The sequence below is a fragment of the Somniosus microcephalus genome, chromosome 4, assembly GCF_052327205.1.
Source record: "Somniosus microcephalus isolate GS21.2 chromosome 4, FLI_Smic_1.0, whole genome shotgun sequence".
Lineage (NCBI taxonomy): Eukaryota > Metazoa > Chordata > Chondrichthyes > Squaliformes > Somniosidae > Somniosus > Somniosus microcephalus.
The window spans coordinates 83,029,596-83,055,979 of record NC_140990.1 but is presented as its reverse complement, the minus strand read 5'-3'; the positions used below and the strand labels follow the sequence as shown (position 1 = coordinate 83,055,979).

Genomic DNA, 26,384 nt, shown 5'->3' with positions numbered 1-26,384 from the left:
GTCTCAGGGCTGGAATCCCCAAGGGCAGTCCCAAGGTTAGAATCCGCATGTACAGTCACAGGGTAGAATCCCCATGTACAGTCCCAGTGTTAGAATCCACATGTACAGTCCCAGGGTTAGAAACCCCATGTACAGTCACAGGGTAGAATCCCCATGTACAGTATCAGTGTTAGAATCCCCATATACAGTCCCAGGGTTAGAATCCCCATGTAGAGTTCCAGGGTTAGAATCCCCATGTACAGTCCCAGGTTTAGAATCCGCATTTACAGTCCCAGGGTTGGAATCCCCATGTGCAGTCCCAGGGTTGGAATCCCCATGCACAGTCCCAGAATTGAAATCCCCATGTACAGTCCCAGTGTTGGAATCCCCATGTACAGTCCCAGGGTTAGAATCCCCATGTACAGTCCCAGGGTTAGAATCCCCATGTCCAGTCCCAGGGTTAGAATCCCCATGTACAGTCCCAGGGTTAGAATCCCCATGTACAGTCCAAGGGTTAGAATCCCCATGTACAATCCCAGGGTTAGAATCCCCATGTACAGTCCCAGGGTTGGAATCACCATGTACAGTCCTAGGATTAGAAGCCCCATGTACAGTCCCAGGGCTTTAATCCCCATGTCCTGTCCCAGGGTTAGAATCCCCATGTACACTCCCAGGGTTAGAATCCCCATGTACAGTCACAGGGTTAGAATCTCCATTTACAGTCCCAGGGTTGGAATCCCCATGCACAATCCCAGGGTTAGAATCCCCATGTACAATCCCAGGGTAGGAATCCCCATGTACAGTCCCAGGGTTAGAATCCCCATGTACAGTCCCAGGGTTAGAATTCCCATATACATTCCCAGGGTTAGAATCCACATGTACAGTCCCAGGGTTGGAATCCCCATATACAGTCCCAGGGTTAGAAACCCCATGCACAGTCCCAGGGTTGGAATCCCCAGGTACAGTCCCAGGGTTAGATTTCCCATGCACAGTCCCAGGATTAGAATCCCCATGCACAGTCCCAGGGTTGGAATCCCCATGTACAGTCCCAGGGTTAGAATCCCCATGTACAGTCCCAGGATTAGAATCCCCATGTACAGTCCCAGGGTTGGAATCCCCATGTACAGTCCCAGGGTAAGAATCCCCATGTACAGTCCCAGGGTCAGAAACCCCATGTACAATCCCAGGGTTAGAATCCCCATGTACAGTCCCAGGGTTGAAAACCCCATGTACAGTCCCAGGGTTAGAATCCCCATGTAAAGTCCCAGGGCGGTAATCCCCATGTACAGTCCCAGGGTTGAAATCCCCATGTACAGTCTCAGGGCTGGAATCCCCAAGGGCAGTCCCAAGGTTAGAATCCGCATGTACAGTCACAGGGTAGAATCCCCATGTACAGTCCCAGTGTTAGAATCCACATGTACAGTCCCAGGGTTAGAAACCCCATGTACAGTCACAGGGTAGAATCCCCATGTACAGTACCAGTGTTAGAATCCCCATATACAGTCCCAGGGTTAGAATCCCCATGTAGAGTGCCAGGGTTAGAATCCCCATGTACAGTCCCAGGTTTAGAATCCGCATTTACAATCCCAGGGTTGGAATCCCCATGTGCAGTCCTAGGGTTGGAATTCCCATGCACAGTCCCAGGGTTGAAATCCCCATGTACAGTCCCAGGGTTGGAATCCCCATGTACAGTCCCAGGGTTAGAATCCCCATGTACAGTCCCAGGGTTAGAATCCCCATGTACAGTCCCAGGGTTAGAATCCCCATGTACAGTCCCAGGGTTAGAATCCCCATGTACAGTCCCAGGGTTAGAATCCCCATGTATAGTCCCAGGGTTGGAATCCCCATGTCCAGACCCAGGGTAAGAATTCACATGTACAGTCCCAGGATTTGAATTCCGATGTGCAGTCCCAGGGTTAGAATCTCCATGTACAGTCCCAGGGTTAGAATCCTCTTGTACAATCCCAGGGTTAGAAGCCCCATGTACAGTCCCAGGTTTAGAATCCCAATGTATAATCCCAGGGTTAGAATCCCCATGTACAGTCCCAGGGTTGGAATCACCATGTACAATCCCAGGGTTAGAATCCCCATGTACAGTCCCAGGGTTGGAATCACCATGTACAGTCCTAGGATTAGAAGCCCCATGTACAGTCCCAGGGCTTTAATCCCCATGTCCTGTCCCAGGGTTAGAATCCCCATGTACAGTCCCAGGGTTAGAATCCCCATGTACAGTCACAGGGTTAGAATCTCCATTTACAGTCCCAGGGTTGGAATCCCCATGCACAATCCCAGGGTTAGAATCCCCATGTACAATCCCAGGGTAGGAATCCCCATGTACAGTCCCAGGGTTAGAATCCCCATGTACAGTCCCAGGGTTAGAATTCCCATATACATTCCCAGGGTTAGAATCCCCATGTACAGTCCCAGGGTTGGAATCCCCATATACAGTCCCAGGGTTAGAAACCCCATGTACAGTCCCAGGGTTGGAATCCCCAGGTACAGTCCCAGTGTTAGATTTCCCATGCACAGTCCCAGGGTTAGAATCCCCATGTACAGTCCCAGGGTTGCAATCCCCATGTGAAGTCCCAGGTTTTGAATCCCCGTCTCCAGTCCCAGCTTTAGAATCCCCATGTACAGTCCCAGTTTTAGAATCCCCATGTACAGTCCCAGGGATAGAATCCCCATGTACAGTCCCAGGGTTAGAATCCACGTGTACAGTCCCAGGGTTAGAATCCCCTTGTACAGTCCCAGGGTTAGAATCCCCATGTGCAGTCCCAGGGTTAGAACGACCATGTACAGTCCCAGGATCAGAATCCCCATGTACAGTCCCAGGATTAGAATCCCCATGTACAGTCCCAGGGTTGGAATCCCCATGTACAGTCCCAGGATTAGAATCCCCATGTACAGTCCCAGGAATAGAATCCCCATGTACAGTCCCAGGGTTGGAATCCCCATGTACAGTCCCAGGGTAAGAATCCCCATGTACAGTCCCAGTGTCAGAAACCCAATGTACAATCCCAGGGTTAGAATCCCCATGTACAGTCCCAGGGTTGAAAACCCCATGTACAGTCCCAGGGTTAGAATCCCCATGTAAAGTCCCAGGGCGGTAATCCCCATGTACAGTCCCAGGGTTGAAATCCCCATGTACAGTCTCAGGGCTGGAATCCCCAAGGGCAGTCCCAAGGTTAGAATCCGCATGTACAGTCACAGGGTAGAATCCCCATGTACAGTCCCAGTGTTAGAATCCACATGTACAGTCCCAGGGTTGAAATCCCCATGTACAGTCTCAGGGCTGGAATCCCCATGTGCAGTCCCAGGGTTAGAAACCCCATGTACTGTCACAGGGTAGAATCCCCATGTACAGTACCAGTGTTAGAATCCCCATATACAGTCCCAGGGTTAGAATCCCCATGTCGAGTTCCAGGGTTAGAATCCCCATGTACAGTCCCAGGTTTAGAATCCGCATTTACAGTCCCAGGGTTGGAATCCCCATGTGCAGTCCCAGGGTTGGAATCCCTATGCACAGTCCCAGGGTTGAAATCCCCATGTACAGTCCCAGGGTTGGAATCCCCATGTACAGTCCCAGGGTTAGAATCCCCATGTACAATCCCAGGGTTAGAATCCCCATGTACAGTCCCAGGGTTAGAATCCCCATGTACAGTCCCAGGGTTAGAATCCCCATGTATAGTCCCAGGGTTGGAATCCCCATGTACAGACCCAGGGTTAGAATCCCCATGTGCAGTCCCAGGGTTAGAATCTCCATGTACAGTCCCAGGGTTAGAATCCTCTTGTACAATCCCAGGGTTAGAAGCCCCATGTACAGCCTCAGGTTTAGAATCCAAAGTATAGTCCCAGGGTTCGAATCCCCATGTACAGTCCAAGGGTTAGAATCCCCATGTACAATCCCAGGGTTAGAATCCCCATGTACAGTCCCAGGGTTGGAATCACCATGTACAGTCCTAGGATTAGAAACCCCATGTACAGTCCCAGGGCTTTAATCCCCATGTCCTGTCCCAGGGTTAGAATCCCCATGTACAGTCCCCGGGTTAGAATCCCCATGTACAGTCACAGGGTTAGAATCTCCATTTACAGTCGCAGGGTTGGAATCCCCATGTACAGTCCCAGGGTTTGAATCCCCATGTACAATCACAGAGTTAGAATCCCCATGTACAGTCACAGGGTTAGTATCCCCATTTACAGACCCAGGTTTGGAATCCCCATGTACAGTCCCAGGGTTAGAATCCCCATGTACAGTCCCAGGGTTAGAATCCCCATTTACAGTCACAGGGTTAGAATCCCCATGTACAGTCCCAGGGTTAGAATCCCCATGTACAGTCACAGGGAAGAATCCACATGTACAGTCCCAGTGTTAGTGTCCCCATGTACAGTCCCAGCATCAGTATCTCCATTTACAGTCCCAGGGTTGGAATCCCCATGTGCAGTCCCAGAGTTAGAATCCCTATGTACAGTCCCAGGTTTAGAATCCCCATGTACAGTCCCAGGGTTGGAATCGCCATGCACATTCCCATGGTTGGAATCCCCATGTCCCCATGTACAGTCCCAGAGTTAGAATTCCCATGTACAGTCCCAGGGTTAGAATCCCCATGTACAGACCAAGGGTTGGAAAACCAGAGTACAGTCCCACGGTTAGAATCCCCATGTACAGTCCCAGGTTCAGAATCCCCATGCACAGTCCCAGGGTTGGAATCCCCATGTACAGTCCCAGAGTTAGAATCACCATGTACAGTCCCAGGGTTGGATTCCCCATGCACAATCCCAGGGTTAGAATCCCCATGTACATTCCCAGGGTTGGAATCCCCATGTACAGTCCCAGGGTTAGAATACCCATGTACAATCCCAGGGTTAGAATACACATGTACAGTCCCAGGGTTAGAATCCCCATGTACAGTCCCAGGGCTGGAATCCACATGTACAGTCCCAGGGTTAGAATACCCATGTACAGTCCCAGGGTTGGAATCCCCATGCACAGTCCCAGGGTTAGAATCCCCATGTACAGTCCCAGGGTTGGGATCCCCATGTACAGTCCCAGGGTTAGAATACCCATGTACAATCCCAGGGTTAGAATACCCATGTACAGTCCCAGGGTTAGAATGCCCATGTACAGTCCCAGGGCTGGAATCCACATGTATAGTCCCAGGGTTAGAATCCCCATGTACAGTCCCAGCGTTAGTATCTCCATTTACAGTCCCAGGGTGGGAATCCCCATGTACAGTCCCAGGGTTAGAATCCCTATGTACAGTCCCAGGTTCAGAATCCCCATGCACAGTCCCAGGGTTGGAATCCCCATGTACAGTCCCAGGGTTAGAATCACCATGTACAGTCCCAGGGTTACAATGCCCATGCACAGTCCCATAGTTAGAATCCCCATGTACAGTCCCAGTGTTAGAATCCCCATGTACAGTCCCAGGGTTAGAATCCCCATGTACAATCCCAGGGTTAGAATCCCCATGTACAGTCCCAGGGTTGAAAACCCCATGTACAGTCCCAGGGTTAGAATCCCCATGTTCAGTCCCAGGGTTAGAATTCCCATACACATTCACAGAGTTAGAATCCCCATGTACAATCCCAGGGTTGGAATCCCCATGTACAGTCCCAGGGTTAGAAACCCCATGTACAGTCCCAGGGTTGGAATCCCCAGGTACAGTCCCAGTGTTAGATTTCCCATGTACAGTCCCAGGGTTAGAATCCCCATGTACAGTCCCAGGGTTGGAATCCCCATGAAAAGTCCCAGCTTTGGAATACCCGTCTCCAGTCCCAGGGTTAGATTCCCCATCTGCAGTCCCAGTGTTAGAATCCCCATGTGCAGTCCCAGGGTTGGAATCACCATGTACAGTCCTAGGATTAGAAGCCCCATGTACAGTCCCAGGGCTTTAATCCCCATGTCCTGTCCCAGGGTTAGAATCCCCATGTACAGTCACAGGGTTAGAATCCCCATTTACAGTCCCAAGGTTGGAATCCCCATGTACAGTCCCAGGGTTTGAATCCCCATGTACAATCACAGAGTTAGAATCCCCATGTACAGTCACAGGGTTAGAATCCCCATTTACAGACCCAGGTTTGGAATCCCCATGTACAGTCCCAGGGTTAGAATCCCCATTTACAGTCACAGGGTTAGAATCCCCATGTACAGTCCCAGGGTTAGAATCCCCATGTACAGTCACAGGGAAGAATCCACATGTACAGTCCCAGTGTTAGTGTCCCCATGTACAGTCCCAGCATCAGTATCTCCATTTACAGTCCCAGGGTTGGAATCCCCATGTGCAGTCCCAGAGTTAGAATCCCTATGTACAGTCCCAGGTTTAGAATCCCCATGTACAGTCCCAGGGTTGGAATCGCCACGCACATTCCCATGGTTGGAATCCCCATGTCCCCAAGTACAGTCCCAGAGTTAGAATTCCCATGGACAGTCCCAGGGTTAGAATCCCCATGTACAGACCAAGGGTTGGAAAACCAGTGTACAGTCCCACGGTTAGAATCCCCATGTACAGTCCCAGGTTCAGAATCCCCATGCACAGTCCCAGGGTTGGAATCCCCATGTACAGTCCCAGAGTTAGAATCACCATGTACATTCCCAGGGTTGGATTCCCCATGCACAATCCCAGGGTTAGAATCCCCATGTACATTCTCAGGGTTGGAATCCCCATGTACAGTCCCAGGGTTAGAATACCCATGTACAATCCCAGGGTTAGAATACACATGTACAGTCCCAGGGTTAGAATCCCCATGTACAGTCCCAGGGCTGGAATCCACATGTACAGTCCAAGGGTTAGAATACCCATGTACAGTCCCAGGGTTGGAATCCCCATGTACAGTCCCAGGGTTCGAATCCCCATGTACAGTCCCAGGGTTGGGATCCCCATGTACAGTCCCAGGGTTAGAATACCCATGTACAATCCCAGGGTTAGAATACCCATGTACAGTCCCAGGGTTAGAATCCCCATGTACAGTCCCAGGGCTGGAATCCACATGTATAGTCCCAGGGTTAGAATCCCCATGTACAGTCCCAGCGTTAGTATCTCCATTTACAGTCCCAGGGTGGGAATCCCCATGTACAGTCCCAGGGTTAGAATCCCTATGTACAGTCCCAGGTTCAGAATCCCCATGCACAGTCCCAGGGTTGGAATCCCCATGTACAGTCCCAGGGTTAGAATCACCATGTACCGTCCCAGGGTTAGAATCCCCATGCACAGTCCCATAGTTAGAATCCCCATGTACAGTCCCAGGGTTAGAATCCCCATGTTCAGTCCCAGGGTTAGAATTCCCATACACATTCACAGGGTTAGAATTCCCATACACATTCACAGGGTTAGAATCCCCATGTACAATCCCAGGGTTGGAATCCCCATGTACAGTCCCAGGGTTAGAAACCCCATGTACAGTCCCAGGGTTGGAATCCCCATGTACAGTCCCAGGGTTAGAATCCCCATGTACAGTCCCAGGGTTGGAATCCCCATGAAAGGTCCCAGCTTTGGAATACCCGTCTCCAGTCCCAGGGTTAGATTCCCCATGTGCAGTCCCAGTGTTAGAATCCCCATGTACAGTCCCAGGGTCAGAATCCCCATGTACAGTCCCAGGGTTAGAATCCCCATGTACAGTCCCAGGGTTGGAATCCCCATGTACAGTCCCAGGGTTATAATCCCCATGTACAGTCCAAGGGTTGGAAAATCAGTGTACAGTCCCACGGTTAGAATCCCCATCTACAGTCCCAGGTTTAGAATCCCCATGCACAATCCCAGGGTTGGAATCCCCATGTACAGTCCCAGGGTTAGAATCCCCATGTACAGTCCCAGGTTTAGAATCCACATGTACAGTCCCAGAGTTAGAATCACCATGTACAGTCCCAGGTTTGGAATCCCCATGCACAATCCCAGGGTTAGAATCCCCATGTACAATCCCAGGGTTGGAATCCCCATGTACAGTCCCAGGGTTAGAATCCCCATGTACAGTCCCAGGGTTAGAATTCCCATATACATTCCCAGGGTTAGAATCCCCATGTACAGTCCCAGGGTTGGAATCCCCATATACAGTCCCAGGGTTAGCAACCCCATGTACAGTCCCAGGGTTGGAATCCCCAGGTACAGTCCCAGGGTTAGATTTCCCATGCACAGTCCCAGGGTTAGAATCCCCATGTACAGTCCCAGGGTTGCAATCCCCATGTAAAGTCCCAGGTTTCGAATCCCCGTCTCCAGTCCCAGTTTTAGAATCCCCATGTACAGTCCCAGTTTTAGAATCCCCATGTACAGTCCTAGGGTTGGAATCCCCTGGTACAGTCCCAGGGTTAGAATCCCCATGTACAGTTCCAGGGGTGGAATCCGCATGTACAGTCCCAGGGTTAGAATACCCATGTACAGTCCCAGGGTTGGAATCCCCATGTACAGTCCCAGGGTAAGAATCCGCATGTACAGTCCCAGTGTTGGAATCCCCATGTACAGTCCCAGGGTTAGAATCCCCATGTACAGGCCCAGGGTTAGAATCCCCATGTACAGTCCCAGGGTTAGAATCCCCGTGTACAGTCACAGGGTAGAATCCCCATGTACAGTACCAGTGTTAGAATCCCCATATACAGTCCCAGGGTTAGAATCCCCATGTAGAGTTCCAGGGTTAGAATCCCCATGTACAGTCCCAGGGTTAGAATCCGCATTTACAGTCCCAGGGTTGGAATCCCCATGTGCAGTCCCAGGGTTGGAATCCCCATGCACAGTCCCAGGGTTGAAATCCCCATGTACAGTCCCAGGGTTGGAATCCCCATGTACAGTCCCAGGGTTAGAATCCCCATGTACAGTCCCAGGGTTAGAATCCCATTGTACAGTCCCAGGGTTAGAATCCCCATGTACAGTCCCAGGGTTAGAATCCCCATGTACAGTCCCAGGGTTAGAATCCCCATGTGTAGTCCCAGGTTTGGAATCCCCATGTACAGACCCAGGGTTAGAATTCACATGTACAGTCCCAGGATTTGAATTCCGATGTGCAGTCCCAGGGTTAGAATCTCCATGTACAGTCCCAGGGTTAGAATCCTCTTGTACAATCCCAGGGTTAGAAGCCCCATGTACAGTCCCAGGTTTAGAATCCCAATGTTTCGTCCCAGGGTTCGAATCCCCATGTACAGTCCAAGGGTTAGAATCCCCATGCACAATCCCAGGTTTAGAATCCCCATGTACAGTCCCAGGGTTGGAATCCCCATGTACAGCCCCAGGGTTAGAATCCCCATGTACAGTCCCAGGATTAGAATCCCCATGTACAGTCCCAGGGTTGGAATCCCCATGTACAATCCCAGGGTTAGAATCCCCATGTACAGTCCCAGGGTTGAAAACCCCATGTACAGTCCCAGGATTAGAATCCCCATGTACAGTCCCAGGGTCAGAATCCCCATGTACAATCCCAGGGTTAGAATCCCCATGTACAGTCCCAGGGTTGAAAACCCCATGTACAGTCCCAGGGTTAGAATCCCCATGTACAGTCCCAGGGCGGTAATCCCCATGTACAGTCCCAGGGCTGGAATCCCCATGTGCAGTCCCAGGGTTAGAAACCCCATGTACAGTCACAGGGTAGAATCCCCATGTACAGTACCAGTGTTAGAATCCCCATATACAGTCCCAGGGTTAGAATCCCCATGAAGAGTTCCAGGGTTAGAATCCCCATGTACAGTCCCAGGTTTAGAATCTGCATTTACAGTCCCAGGGTTGGAATCCCCATGTGCAGTCCAGGGTTGGAATGCCCATGCACAGTCCCAGGGTTGAAATCCCCATGTACAGTCCCAGGGTTGGAATCCCCATGTACAGTCCCAGGGTTAGAATCCCCATGTACAGTCCCAGGGTTAGAATCCCCATGTACAGTCCCAGGGTTAGAATCCCCATGTACAGTCCCAGGGTTAGAATCCCCATGTACAGTCCCAGGGTTAGAATCCCCATGTATAGTCCCAGGGTTGGACTCCCCATGTACAGACCCAGGGTTAGAATGCACATGTACACTCCCAGGATTTGAATTCCGATGTGCAGTCCCAGGGTTAGAATCTCCATGTACAGTCCCAGGGTTAGAATCCCCATGTACTGTCCCAGGGTTAGAATCCCCATGTACAGTCCCAGGGTTAGAATCCCCATGTACAGTCACAGGGTTAGAATCTCCATTTACAGTCCCAGGGTTGGAATCCCCATGTACAGTCCCAGGGTTTGGAGCCCATGTACAATCACAGAGTTAGAATCCCCATGTACAGTCACAGGGTTAGTATCCCCATTTACAGACCCAGGTTTGGAATCCCCATGTACAGTCCCAGGGTTAGAATCCCCATGTACAGTCCCAGGGTTAGAATCCCCATTTACTGTCACAGAGTTAGAATCCCCATGTACAGTCCCAGGGTTAGAATCCCCATGTACAGTCACAGGGAAGAATCCACATGTACAGTCCCAGTGCTGGAGTCCCCATGTACTGTCCCAGCGTACGTATCTCCATTTACAGTCCCAGGGTTGGAATCCCCATGTACAGTCCCAGGGTTAGAATCCCTATGTACAGTCCCAGGGTTTGAATCCCCATGTACAGTCCCAGGGTTGGAATCGCCATGCACATTCCCATGGTTGGAATCCCCATGTGCCCATGTACCGTCCCAGAGTTAGAATTCCCATGTACAGTCCCAGGGTTAGAATCCCCATGTACAGACCAAGGGTTGGAAAACCAGTGTACAGTCCCACGGTTAGAATCCCCATGTACAGTCCCAGGTTCAGAATCCCCATGCACAGTCCCAGGGTTGGAATCCCCATGTACAGTCCCAGAGTTAGAATCACCATGTACAGTCCCGGGGTTGGAATCCCCATGCACAATCCCAGGGTTAGAATCCCCATGTACATTCCCAGGGTTGGAATACCCATGTACAGTCCCAGGGTTAGAATACCCATGTACAATCCCAGGGTTAGAATCACCATGTACAGTCCCAGGGCTGGAATCCACATGTACAGTCCCAGGGTTAGAATACCCATGTACAATCCCAGGGTTGGAATCCCCATGTACAGTCCCAGGGTTAGAATCCCCATGTACAGTCCCAGGGTTGGAATCCCCATGTTCAGTCCCAGGGTTAGAATACCCATGTACAATCCGAGGGTTAGAATACCCATGTACAGTCCCAGGGTTAGAATGCCCATGTACAGTCCCAAGGCTGGAATCCACATGTATAGTCCCAGGCTTAGAATCCCCATGTACAGTCCCAGCGTTAGTATCTCCATTTACAGTCCCAGGGTTGGAATCCCCATGTACAGTCCCAGGGTTAGAATCCCTATGTACAGTCCCAGGGTTAGAATCCCCATGTACAGTCCCAGGGTAGGAATCGCCATGCACATTCCCATGGTTGGAATCCCCATGTCCCCATGTACAGTCCCACGGTTAGAATCCCCATGTACAGTCCCAGGTTCCGAATCCCCATGCACAGTCCCAGGGTTTGAATCACCATGTGCAGTCCCAGGTTTGGAATCCCCATGCACAATCCCAGGGTTAGAATCCCCATGTACATTCCCAGGGTTGGAATCCCCATGTACAGTCCCAGGGTTAGAATACCCATGTGCAATCCCAGGGTTAGAATACCCATGTACAGTCCCAGGGATAAAATCCCCATGTACAGTCCCAGGGCTGGAATCCACATGTACAGTCCCAGGGTTAGAATCCCCATATACAGTCCCAGGGTTGGAATCCCCATGTACAGTCCCAGGGTTAGAATCCCCATGTACAGTCCCAGTGTTGGAATCCCCATGTACAGTCCCAGGGTTAGAATCCCCATGTTCAGGCCCAGGGTTAGAATTCCCATGTACAGTCCCAGGGTTAGAATCCCCATGTACAATGCCAGAGTTAGAATCCCCATGTACAGTCCCAGGATTTGAATCCCCATGTACAATCCCAGGGTTAGAATCCCCATGTACAGTCCCAGGGCTGTAATCCCCATGGACAGTGCCAGGGTTGGAATCCCCATGTACAGTCCCAAGGTTAGAATCCCCATGTACAGTCGCAGTTTTGGAATCCCCAAGTACAATCTCAGGGTTGGAATCCCCATGTACAGCCCCAGGGTTAGAATCCCCATGTACAGTCCCAGGGTTAGAATTCCCATATACATTCACAGGGTTAGAATCCCCATGTACAATCCCAGGGTTGGAACCCCCATGTACAGTCCCAGGGTTAGAAACCCCATGTACAGTCCCAGGGTTGGAATCCCCAGGTACAGTCCCAGTGTTAGATTTCCCATGTACAGTCCCAGGGTTAGAATCCCCATGTACAGTCCCAGGGTTGGAATACCCATGTACAGCCCCAGCTTTGGAATACCTGTCTCCAGTCCCAGGGTTAGATTCCCCATGTGCTGTCCCAGTGTTAGAATCCCCATGTACAGTCCCAGGGTCAGAATCCCCATGTACAGTCCCAGGGTTAGAATCCCCATGTGCAGTCCCAGGGTTGAAAACCCCATTTACAGTCCCAGGGTTAGAATCCCCATGTACAGTCCCAGGGCGGTAATCCCCATGTACAGTCCCAGGGTTGAAATCCCCATGTACAGTCTCAGGGCTGGAATCCCCAAGGACAGTCCCAAGGTTAGAATCTGCATGTACAGCCACAGGGTAGAATCCCCATGTGCAGTCCCACTGTTAGAATCCACATGTACAGTCCCAGAGTTGAAATCCCCATGTACAGTCTCAGGGCTGGAAACCCCATGTCCAGTCCCAGGGTTAGAAACCCCATGTACAGTCACAGGGTAGAATCCCCATGTAGAGTACCAGTGTTAGAATCCCCATGTACAGTCCCAGGGTTAGAATCCCCATGTAGAGTTCCAGGGTTAGAATCCCCAAGTGCAGTCCCAGGGTTAGAATCCGCATTCACAGTCCCAGGGTTGGAATGCCCATATGCAGCCCCAGTGTTGGAATCCCCATGCACAGTCCCAGGGTTGAAATCCCCATGTACAGTCCCAGGGTTGGAATCCCCATGTACAGTCCCAGGGTTAGAATCCCCATGTGCAGTCCCAGGGTTAGAATCCCAATGTACAGTCCCAGGGTTAGAATCCCCATGTACGGTCCCAGGGTTAGAATCCCCATGTATCGTCCCAGGGTTAGAAGCCCCATGTACAGACCCAGGGTTAGAATTCCAATGTGCAGTCACAGGGTTCGAATCCCTATGTACAGCCCAAAGGTTAGAATCGCCATGTACAATCCCAGGGTTAGAATCCCCATGTGCAGTCCCAGGGTTGGAATCACCATGTACAGTCCTAGGATTAGAATCCCCATGTACAGTCCCAGGGCTTTAATCCCCATGTACTGTCCCAGGGTTAGAATCCCCATGTACTGTCCCAGGGTTAGAATCCCCATGTACAGTCACAGGGTTAGAATCTCCATTTACAGTCCCAGGGTTGGAATCCCCATGTACAGCCCCAGGGTTTGAATCCCCATGTACAGTCACAGGGTTAGTATCCCCATTTACAGACCCAGATTTGGAATCCCCATGTACAGTCCCAGGGTTAGAATCCCCATGTACAGTCCCAGCGTTAGTATCTCCATTTACAGTCCCAGCGTTGGAATCCCCATGTACAGTCCCAGGGTTAGAATCCCTATGTACAGTCCCAGGGTTAGAATCCCCATGTACAGTCCCAGGGTTGGAATCGCCATGCACATTCCCATGGTTGGAATCCCCATGTCCCCATGTACAGTCCCAGAGTTAGAATTCCCATGTACAGTCCCGGGGTTAGAATCCCCATGTACAGACCAAGGGTTGGAAATCCAGTGTACAGTCCCAGGGTTGGAATCCCCATGTACAGTCCCAGAGTTAGAATCAGCATGTACAGTCCCAGGGTTGGAATTCCCATGCACAATCCCTGGGTTAGAATCCCCATGTACATTCCCAGGGTTGGAATCCCCGTGTACAGTCCCAGGGTTAGAATACCCATGTACAATTCCAGGGTTAGAATACCCATGTACAGTCCCAGGGTTAGAATCCCCATGTACAGTCCCAGGGCTGGAATCCACATGTACAGTCCCAGGGTTAGAATACACATGTACAGTCCCAGGGTTGGAATCCCCATGTACAGTCCCAGGGTTAGAATCCCCATGTACAGTCCCAGGGTTGGAATCCCCATGTACAGTCCCAGGGTTAGAATACCCATGTACAATCCCAGGGTTAGAATACCCATGTACAGTCCCAGGGTTAGAATCCCCATGTACAGTCCCAGGGCTGGAATCCACATGTACAGTCCCAGGGTTAGAATCCCCATGTACAGTCCCAGCGTTAGTATCTCCATTTACAGTCCCAGAGTTGGAATCCCCATGTACAGTCCCAGGGTTAGAATCCCTATGTACAGTCCCAGGGTTAGAATCCCCATGTACAGTCCCAGGGTTGGAATCGCCATGCACATTCCCATGGTTGGAATCCCCATGTCCCCATGTACAGTCCCACGGTTAGAATCCCCATGTACAGTCCCAGGTTCAGAATCCCCATGCACAGTCCCAGGGTTGGAATCCCCATGCACAATCCCAGGGTTAGAATCCCCATGTACATTCCCAGGGTTGGAATCCCCATGTACAGTCCCAGGGTTAGAATACCCATGTGCAATCCCAGGGTTAGAATACCCATGTACAGTCCCAGGGTTAGACTCCCCATGTACAGTCCCAGGGCTGGAATCCACATGTACAGTCCCAGGGTTAGAATCCCCATGTACAGTCCCAGGGTTGGAATCCCCATGGACAGTGCCAGGGTTAGAATCCCCATGTACAGTCCCAGTGTTGGAATCCCCATGTACAGTCCCAGGGTTAGAATCCCCATGTACAGTCCCAGGATTTGAATCCCCATGTACAATCCCAGGGTTAGAATCCCCATGTACAGTCCCAGGATTTGAATCCCCATGTACAGTACCAGTGTTAGAATCCCCATATACATTCCCAGGATTAGAATCCCCATGTAGAGTTCCAGGGTTAGAATCCCCATGTACAGTCCCAGGTTTAGAATCCGCATTTACAGTCCAAGGGTTGGAATCCCCATGTGCAGTCCCAGGGTTAGAATCCCCATGTACAGTCCCAGGGTAAGAATCCCCATGTACAGTCCCAGGGTTAGAATCCCCATGTACAGTCCCAGGGTTGGAATCCCCATGTACAGACCCAGGGTTAGAATTCACATGTACAATCCCAGGATTTGAATTCCGATGTGCAGTCCCAGGGTTAGAATCTCCATGTACAGTCCCAGCGTTAGAATCCTCTTCTGCAATCCCAGGGTTAGAAGCCCCATGTACAGTCCCAGGTTTAGAATCCCAATGTACAGTCCCAGGGTTCGAATCCCCATGTACAGTCCCAGGGTTGGAATCACCATGTACAGTCCTAGGATTAGAATCCCCATGTGCAGTCCCAGGGCTTTAATCCCCATGTACTGTCCCAGGGTTAGAATCCCCATGTACAGTCCCAGGGTTAGAATCCCCATGTACAGTCACAGTGTTAGAATCTCCATTAACAGTCCCAGGGTTGGAATCCCCATGTACAATCACAGAGTTAGAATCCCCATGTACAGTCACAGGGTTAGTATCCCCATTTACAGACCCAGGTTTGGAATCCCCATGTACAGTCCCAGGGTTAGAATCCCCATGTACAGTCCCAGCATTAGTATCTCCATTTACAGTCCCAGCGTTGGAATCCCCATGTACAGTCCCAGGGTTAGAATCCCTATGTACAGTCCCAGGGTTAGAATCCCCATGTACAGTCCCAGGGTTTGAATCGCCATGCACCTTCCCATGGTTGGAATCCCCATGTCCCCATGTACAGTCCCAGAGTTAGAATTCCCATGTACAGTCCCAGGGTTAGAATCCCCATGTACAGACCAAGGGTTGGAAAACCAGTGTACAGTCCCACGGTTAGAATCCACATGTGCAGCCCCAGGTTCAGAATCCCCATGTACAGTCCCAGGGTTGGAATCCCCATGCACAATCCCAGGGTTAGAATCCCCATGTACATTCCCAGGGTTGGAATCCCCATGTACAGTCCCAGGGTTAGAATACCCATGTACAATCCCAGGGTTAGAATACCCATGTACAGTCCCAGGGTTAGAATCCCCATGTACAGTCCCAGGGCTGGAATCCACATGTACAGTCCCAGGGTTAGAATACCCATGTACAGTCCCAGGGTTGGAACCCCCATGTACAGTCCCAGGGTTAGAATCCCCATGTACAGTCCCAGGGTTGGTATCCCCATGTACAGTCCCAGGGTTAGAATACCCATGTACAATCCCAGGGTTAGAATACACATGTACAGTCCCAGGGTTAGAATCCCCATGTACAGTCCCAGGGCTGGAATCCACATGTACAGTCCCAGGGTTAGAATCCCCATGTACAGTCCCAGCGTTAGTATCTCCATTTGCAGTCCCAGGGTTAGAATCACCATGTACAGTCCCAGGGTTAGAATCCCTATGTAGAGTCCCAGGGTTAGAATCCCCATGTACAGTCCCAGGGTTGGAATCGCCATGCCATTCCCATGGTTGGAATCCCCATGTCCCCATGTACAGTCCCACGGTTAGAATCCCCATGCACCGTCCCAGGTTCAGAATCCCCATGCACAGTCCCAGGGTTGGAATCCCCATGTGCAGTCCCAGAGTTTGAATCACCATGTACAGTCCCAGGTTTGGAATCCCCATGCACAATCCCAGGGTTAGAATCCCCATGTACATTCCCAGGGTTGGAATCCCCATGTACAGTCCCAGGGTTAGAATACCCATGTGCAATCCCAGGGTTAGAATACCCATGTTCAGTCCCAGGGTTAGAATCCCCATGTAGAGTCCCAGGGCTGGAATCCACATGTACAGTCCCAGGGTTAGAATCCCCATGTACAGTCTCAGGGTTGGAATCCCCATGTACAGTCCCAGGGTTAGAATCCCCATGTACAGTCCCAGTGTTGGAATCCCCATGTACAGTCCCAGGGTTAGAATCCCCATGTACAGGCCTAGGGTTAGAATTCCCATGTACAGTCCCAGGGTTAGAATCCCCATGTGCAATGTCAGGGTTAGAATCCCCATGTACAGTCCCAGGATTTGAATCCCCATGTACAATCCCAGGGTTAGAATCCCCATGTACAGTCCCAGGGCTGTAATCCCCATGGACAGTGCCAGGGTTGGAATCCCCATGTACAGTCCCAATGTTAGAATCCCCATGCACAGTCCCAGTATTGGAATCCCCATGTACAATCTCAGGTTTGGAACCCCCATGTACAGCCCCAGGGTTAGAATCCCCATGCACAGTCCCAGGGTTAGAATTCCCATATACATTCACAGGGTTAGAATCCCCATGTACAATCCCAGGGTTGGAATCCCCATGTACAGCCCCACGGTTAGAAACCCCATGTACAGTCACAGGGTTGGAATCCCCAGGTACAGTCCCAGTGTTAGATTTCCCATGTACAGTCCCAGGGTTAGAATCCCCATGTACAGTCCCAGGGTTGGAATCCCCATGTACAGTCCCAACTTTGGAATACCCGTCTCCAGTCCCCGGGTTAGATTCCCCATGTGCAGTCCCAGTGTTAGAATCCCCATATACAGTCCCAGGGTCAGAATCCCCATGTACAGTCCCAGGGTTAGAATCCCCATGTACAGTCCCAGGGTTGGAATCCCCATGTACAGTCCCAGGGTTATAATCCCGATGTACAGTCCCAGGGTTGGAATCCCCATGTACAGTCCCAGGGTAAGAATCCCCATGTACAGTCACAGGGTTAAAATCCCCATGTACAATCCCAGGGTTAGCATCCCCATGTACAGTCCCAGGGTTGAAAACCCCATGTACAGTCCCAGGGTTAGAATCCCCATGTACAGTCCCAGCGCCGTAATCCCCATGTACAGTCCCAGGGTTGAAATCCCCATGTACAGTCTCAGGGCTGGAATCCCCAAGGACAGTCCCAGGGTTAGTATCCCCATGTACAGTCACAGGGTAGAATCCCCATGTACAGTCCCAGTGTAACAATCCCCATGTACAGTCCCAGGGTTGAAATCCCCATGTACAGTCTCAGGTCTGGAATCCCCATATACAGTCCCAGGGTTAGAAACCCCATGTACAGTCACAGGGTAGAATCCCCAAATACAGTACCAGTGTTAGAATCCCCATATACAGTCCCAGGGTAAGAATCCCCAAGTACAGTCCCAGGGTTAGAATGCCCATGTACAGTCCCAGGTTCATAATCCCCATGTACAGTCCCAGGGTTAGAATCCCCATGTACAATCCCAGGGTTAGAATCCCCATGTACAGTCCCAGGGTTAGAATCCCCATGTGCAGTCCCAGGGTTAGAATCCCCATTTACAGTCCCAGGGTTGGAATCCCCATGCGCAGTCCCAGGGTTGGAATCCCCATGCACAGTCCCAGGGTTGAAATCCCCATGTACATTCCCAGGTTTGGAATCCCCATGTACAGTCCCAGGGTTAGATTCCCCATATACAGTCCCAGGGTTAGAATCCCCATGTACAGTCCCAGGGTTAGAATCCCCATGTACAGTCCCAGGGTTAGAATCCCCATGTACAGTCCCAGGGTTAGAATACCCATGTACAGTCCCAGGGTTAGAATCCCCATGTACAGTCCCAGGGTTAGAATCCCCATGTACAGTCCCAGAGTTAGAATCCCCATGTACTGTCCCAGGGTTAGAATCCCCATGTACAGTCCCAGGGTTAGAAACCCCATGTACAGTCACTGGGTAGAATCCCCATGTACAGTCCCAGTGTTACAATCCCCATGTACAGTCCCAGGGTTGAAATCCCCATGTACAGTCTCAGGGCTGGAATCCCCACATACAGTCCCAGGGTTAGAAACCCCATGTACAGTCCCAGGGTTAGAATCCCCATGTACAGTCCCAGGGTTAGAATCCCCATGTGCAGTCCCAGGGTTAGAATCCCCATGTACAGTCCCAGGGTTAGAATACCCATGTACAGTCCCAGGGTTAGAATCACCATGTACAGTCCCAGGGTTAGAATCCCCATGTACAGTCCCAGAGTTAGAATCCCCATGTACAGTCCCAGGGTTAGAATCCCCATGTACTGTCCCAGGGTTAGAATCACCATGTACAGTCCCAGGGTTAGAATCCCCATGTACAGTCCCATAGTTAGAATCCCCATGTACAGTCCCAGGGTTAGAATCCCAATGTACAGTCCCAGGGTAAGAATCCCCATGTACAATCCCAGGGTTAGAATCCCCATGTACAGTCCCAGGGTTGAAAACCCCATGTACAGTCCCAGGGTTAGAATCCCCATGTACAGTCCCAGGGTTAGAATTCCCATATACCTTCACAGGGTTAGAATCCCCATGTACAGTCCCAGGGTTGAAAACCCCATGTACAGTCCCAGGGTTAGAATCCCCATGTACAGTCCCAGGGTTAGAATTCCCATATACCTTCACAGGGTTAGAAACCCCATGTGCAGTCCCAGGGTTGGAATCCCCAGGTACAGTCCCAGTGTTATATTTCCCATGTACAGTCCCAGGGTTAGAATCCCCATGTACAGTCCCAGGGTTGGAATCCCCATGTACAGTCCCAGCTTTGGAATTCCCATCTCCAGTCCCAGGGTTAGATTCCCCATGTGCAGTCCCAGTGTTAGAATCCCCATCTACAGTCCCAGGGTCAAAATCCCCATGTACAGTCCCAGGGTTAGAATCCCCATGTACAGTCCCAGGGTTGGAATCCCCATGTACAGTCCCAGGGTTATAATCCCCATGTACAGTCCCAGGGTTAGAATCCCCACGTACAGTCCCAGGGTTGGAATCCCCATGTACAGTCCCAGGGTAAGAATCCCCATGTACAGTCCGAGGGTTAGAATCCCCATGTACAATCCCAGGGTTTGAATCCCCATGTACAGTCCCAGGGTTGAAAACCCCATGTACAGTCCCAGGGTTAGAATCCCCATGTACAGTCCCAGGGCCGTAATCCCCATGTACAGTCCCAGGGTTGAAATCCCCATGTACAGTCTCAGGGTAGAATCCCCATGTACAGTCCCAGTGTTACAATCCCCATGTACAGTCCCAAGGTTGAAATCCCCATGTACAGTCTCAGGGCTGGAATCCCCATATACAGTCCCAGGGTTAGAAACCCCATGTGCAGACACAGGGTAGAATTCCCAAATACAGTACCAGTGTTAGAATCCCCATATACAGTCCCAGGGTTAGAATCCCCATGTACAGTCCCAGGGTTAGAATCCCCATGTACAGTCCCAGGTTCAGAATCCCCATGTACAGTCCCAGGGTGAGAATCCCCATGTGCAGTCCCAGGGTTAGAATCCCCATTTACAGTCCCAGGGTTGGAATCCCCATGCGCAGTCCCAAGGTTGGAATCCCCATGCACAGTCCCAGGGTTGAAATCCCCATGTACATTCCCAGGGTTGGAATCCCCATGTACAGTCCCAGGGTTAGATTCCCCATATACAGTCCCAGGGTTAGAATCCCCATGTACAGTCCCAGGGTTAGAATCCCCATGTACAGTCCCAGGGTTAGAATCCCCATGTACAGTCCCAGGGTTAGAATACCCATGTACAGTCCCAGGGTTAGAATCACCATGTACAGTCCCAGGGTTAGAATACCCATGTACAGTCCCAGAGTTAGAATCCCCATGTACAGTCCCAGGGTTAGAATCCCCATGTACAGTCCCAGGGTTAGAATCACCATGTACAGTCCCAGGTTTAGAATCCCCATGTACAGTCCCATAGTTAGAATCCCCATGTACAGTCCCAGGTTTAGAATCCCCATGTACAGTCCCAGGGTTAGAATCCCCATGTACAATCCCGGGGTTAGAATCCCCATGTACAGTCCCAGGGTTGAAAACCCCATGTACAGTCCCAGGATTCGATTCCCCATGTACAGTCCCAGGGCCGTAATCCCCATGTACAGTCCCAGGGTTGAAATCCCCATGTACAGTCTCAGGGCTGGTATCCCCAAGGACAGTCCCAGGGTTAGAATCCCCATGTACAGTCACAGGGTAGAATCTCCATGTACAGTCCCAGTGTTAAAATCCCCATGTACAGTCCCAGGGTTGAAATCCCCATGTACAATCTCAAGGCTGGAATCCCCATGTACAGTCCCAGGGTTAGAAACCCCATTTACAGTCCCAGGGTTAGACTCCCCATGTACAGTCCCAGGTTCAGAATCCCCATGTACAGTCCCAGGGTTAGAATCCCCATGTACAATCCCAGGGTTAGAATCCCCATGTAGAATCGCAGGGTTAGAATCCCCATGTACAGTCCCAGAGTTAGAATACCCATGTACAGTCCCAGGGTTATAATCCCCATTTACAGTCCCAGGGTTGGAATCCCCATGTGCAGTCCCAGGTTTGGAATCCCCATGCACAGTCCCAGGGTTGAAATCCCCATGTACAGTCTCAGGGTTGGAATCCCCATGTACAGTCCCAGTGTTAGAATCCCCGTGTACAGTCCCGGGGTTAGAATCCCCATATACAGTCCCAGGGTGTGGATCCCCATGTACAGTCCCAGGGTTGGAATCCCCATGAACAGTCTCAGGGTTAGAATCCATACGTTTGGCAAATGGTCACTGTAAAACCCAGGTCAAGGGCGGGCCCACTGTGCCCACTCTGAACCCAGTTTGCTGCTCCCTCTGTGCCCAGCACTGCCTGCACCCACGGCGCACAGAAGTGAAATTTGCGCCTCAGTGTTACAAGTTTCATCGGTTACAGGCTGGAGAGAGTAATAATTCAAACTGACCCAGAGCTGTGTGATTGGTTCAGTCTGTATATCACTGACGAGCCCTTTTATATTTGAGTGGTCAGGTATTCAAATTCCCGGTAACTCTAATCCCGGATATAAAAGAGGGTAGAGCTGTGTTTAAATCAAAGAGTCTCTTTGGAGAATCTCTGAGTGAAGGACCTGGTCAGCTTGAAATACCTGAAAGAGAAAAAATCAGTTAGAAATGTCCAATTAGCAGTTTTTGACCAATATCGACTCCCACAGGGATGGGGAATTCTAGAATAAGGAAGGAACCAGTCAGGATTTGAAAGGTATTTGCCAAGGATTCGAGGGACTCTTACTGTTGTGACCTTTCTTTATTTTGTCCGCTCAAGGAGTTAGATAACAGACTTCCTCCTGTGAATATAGAGCTGGATTATTGGGCCGTGATGTGCCTACTCATGTCCGTATGTTCCTCTTGATAGTGACGACTTTTGTAAACAGCTTTTACAGGGTATTCAAAGGGGAGGATACACAGACGGGATTAAACCTGGGCCCCTCCTGTTCCTATGGCTCAGTCGCACTGGGCGGTGCTTTTACCCACTGAGCCATTGGGAGGAGGGTCCAGTGACCCTGCTGGAAAATGCACGTGTGAGGCCTCAGGTGATGACCGTGGAACAGCCTGTCGACACTCACTGTCGAGCTTCACACATGGAGATTGGGCACATGGGTCACATATTGGAGAGAAACTGGTGAGTGTAGAACTGAACCCAGCCAGAGTCAGCACCTTCAGGGGAGGAGAGAGAGGGGAACCAGTGAGTGTAGAACTGAACCCAGCCAGAGTCAGCACCTTCAGGGAAGGAGAGGGAGGGGAACCAGTGAGTGTAGAACTGAACCCAGCCAGAGTCAGCACCTTCAGGGGAGGAGAGAGAGGGGAACCAGTGAGTGTAGAACTGAACCCAGCCAGAGTCAGCACCTTCAGGGGAGGAGAGGGAGGGGAACCAGTGAGTGTAGAACTGAACCCAGCCAGGGTCAGCACCTTCAGGGGAGGAGAGCGAGGGGAACCAGTGAGTGTAGAACTGAACCCAGCCAGAGTCAGCACCTTCAGGGGAGGAGAGAGAGGGGAACCAGTGAGTGTAGAACTGAACCCAGCCAGAGTCAGCATCTTCAGGGGAGGAGAAAGAGGGGAACCAGTGAGTGTAGAACTGAACCCAGCCAGAGTCAGCACCTTCAGGGGAGGAGGGAGAGGGGAACCAGTGAGTGTAGAACTGAACCCAGCCAGAGTCAGCACCTTCAGGGGAGGAGAGAGAGGGGAACCAGTGAGTGTAGAACTGAACACAGCCAGAGTCAGCACCTTCAGGGGAGGAGAGGGAGGGGAACCAGTGAGTGTAGAACTGAACCCAGCCAGACTCAGCACATTCAGGGGAGGAGAGAGAGAGGAACCAGTGAGTCTAAAACTGAACCCAGCCAGAGTCAGCACCTTCAGGGGAGGAGAGGGAGGGGAACCAGTGAGTGTAGAACTGAACCCAGCCAGAGTCAGCATGTTCAGGGGAGGAGAGGGAGGGGAACCAGTGAGTGTAGAACTGAACCCAGCCAGAGTCAGCACCTTCAGGGAGAAGGAAAATGTGTTGGAGATGGTGGGATGGGTTTGGATTTCAGCAGAGGGAGGAGGGAGAGTGTGTGGGATGGGAATTTACAGCTCTGCGGAAACGAGAGGAAGTGTGTTCCATAGAAACTAGAATTGTCTGTTCTGAATTTCTATTCTGTACTTACAGTGATGTCTTTTGGAAACTCCTTTTACAGGCTGTGAGAAAGGGAGGATTTACGGACCGCACATTCAAACCAAACATCACATCAAGATCTGACAGAGTCACTCCATTCATCAGGACCCGAATATCATTGGCTTCTGAATGTGGAAGAAGAAATGTTTGTTTGTTCTGTCTGTGGGAAAAGATTTCAAACATCAGTGTGACTGGAAAAGCACCGAGACACACACACCCGAGTGAGAGTGTTCCAGTGCACCTACTGTGGAAAGAGATTTAACCAGTTACACAGCCTAAAAAAACATCACACCATTCACAGCGGGGAGAAACCATACACGTGTTCTGTGTGTGGATGGGGCTTCAACCGATCGTCCAACCAGGAGAGACACAAGGACACTCGCACCATGGGGAAACCGTGGAAATGTGGGGACTGTGGGAAGGGATTCAATTACCCGTCCCAGCTGGAAATTCATCAGCGCAGTCACACCGGGGAGAGGCTGTTCATCTGCTCAGTGTGTGGGAAGGGATTCACTCGGTCATCCCACCTGCTGACACACAAGCGACTTCACACTGGGGAGAGGCCATTCACCTGTTCTGTGTGTGGGAAGGGATTCACTAACTACTCCAGCCTCACTTCACACCAACGTGTTCACACTGATAAGAGACCTTTTAAATGTTCTGACTGTGAGAAGAGCTTTCAAAACACAAATGATCTGCTGACACACCAGCGAGTTCACACTGGGGAGTGGCCGTTCACCTGCTCTGTGTGTGGGAAGGGATTCACTCAGCCATCGCAGCTGCTGACACACCAGCGAGTTCACACTGGGGAGAGGCCATTCACCTGCTCCATGTGTGGGAAGGGTTTCACTCAGTCATCCCACCTGCTGACACACCAGCGAGTTCACACTGGGGAGAGACCGTTCACCTGCTCTGTGTGTGGGGAGGGATTCACTCAGTCATCCAACCTACAGACACACCAGCGAGTTCACACTGGGGAGAGGCCGTTCACCTGTTCTACATGTGGGAAGGGATTTGTTCAGTCATCCACCCTGCTGCGACACCAGCGAGTTCAAACTGGGGAGAGGCCGTTCACCTGCTCCGTGTGTGGGAAGGGATTCACTCAGTCATCCAACCTGCTGACACACAAGCGAGTTCACATGTGACTGCAATGGTTGGATTCTGCTGTTATTGCTGCTGTTAATCACATCCAGGACTGAACCATGTTCATTCTGACAGTTGGGGTTTGTTTCTGGTGAAGTTAATAACCCCTATAACTGGGCTGGAGTTTAATATTTTGATATCTGTCAAATAGATTAGCTTTGTTTCTAACACTGTGGGTTGAGTCCTTGATTTCTCCAAGATAAGAGGAGACTAATTGAAGTCCTGTTATTAACTGCTCCATTTTGGGGCCTTTTTTCTTTTCTAACTCAAAATTATTTCAATTCTCCTACCTTCAGTTACTCTCGTGCACAAGTCCCAGCTCCCTAAACCTTACTGAGTGCCTCTCCTAGCCTTAGTATCAAGTGAAGGTGTCGGTAACATAAAAACTGACTGTAAAAGCTTTTATAGATATGTGAAGAGAAAAAGATTGTTGAAGTCAAACGTAGGTCCCTTACAGTCAGAATCAGGGGAATTTATAATGGGGAAGAAAGAAATGGCAGACCAATTAAATACATATTTTGGTTCTGTCTTCACAAAGGAGGACACAAATAACCTACCAGAGATGTCGGGGAACATAGGGTCTAATGAGAGGGAGGAACTGAAAGAAATCAGTATTTGTAGGGAAATGGTGTTGGGGAAGTTGACGGGATTGAAGGCTGATAAATCCCCAGGGCCTGATAATCTACATCCTAGGGCACTTAAGGAAGTGGCCCTGGAGATAGTAGATGCATTTTTGGTCATCTTCCAGAACTCGATAGACTCTGGAACAGTATACCCATGGACTGGAGGGTAGCTAATGTTACCCCACTATTCAAAAAAGGTGGTAGAGAAAAAGCAGGGAATTATAGACCGGTAAGCCTGACATCGATAGTGGGGAAAATGCTAGAGTCCATTATAAAAGATGTAATAGCAGAGCACTTGGAAAGCAGTGACAGGATCGGACAAAGTCAACATGGATTTACAAAAGGTAAATCGTGCTTGACTAATCTACTGGAATTTTTTGAGGATGTAACTGGTAAAATAGATAAGGGAGAACCAGTGGATGTGGTGTATTTGGACTTTCAGAAGGCTTTCGATAAGGTCCCACATAAGAGATTAGCGTGCAAAATTAAGGCACATGGGATTGGGGGCAAGGTATTGACTTGGATAGAGAACTGGTTGGCAGATAGAAATCAAAGAGTTGGAATAAACGGGTCGTTTTCCGAGTGGCAGGCAGTGACTAGTGGGGTACCGCAGGGATCGGTCCTAGGACCCCAGCTATTCACAATATATATTAATGATCTGGACGAGGGAATTGGATGTAGTATCTCCAAATTTGCAGACGACACAAAGCTGGGTAGGAGGGTATGCTGTGAGGAGGATGTCGTGAAACTCCAGTACGATTTGGACAAGTTGGGTGATTGGGCAGAAACATGGCAAATGCACTATAATGTGGATAAATGTGAGGTTATCCACTTTGGTGGCAAAAACAGGAAGGCAGATTATTATTTGAACTGCTACGAAAAACAATAAGAATAAAACCGGATGGACCACCCGGCATCGACCTCGGCACCGGAAACGACAACGACAACCCCAGCCCTGTCGACCCTGCAAAGTCCTCCTTACCAACATCTGGGGGCTTGTGCCAAAATTGGGAGAGCTGTCCCACAGACTAGTCAAGCAACAGCCTGACATAGTCATAATTACCGAATCATACCTTACAACCAATGTCCCAGACACCACCATCACCATCCCTGGGTATGTCCTGTCCCACCGGCAGGACAGACCCACCAGAGGTGGTGGCACCGTGGTATACAGTCGGGAGGGAGTAACCCTGGGAGTCCTCAACATTGACTCAGG

General features: G+C 50.6%; 1 pseudogene; it reads left to right on the top strand.

Moving 5' to 3' along the window:
* Positions 1 to 23,749: 23,749 nt before the first annotated feature.
* The window catches only part of LOC147119378 (uncharacterized), a 46,686-nt pseudogene continuing 44,051 nt past the window's right edge, over positions 23,750 to 26,384 (top strand).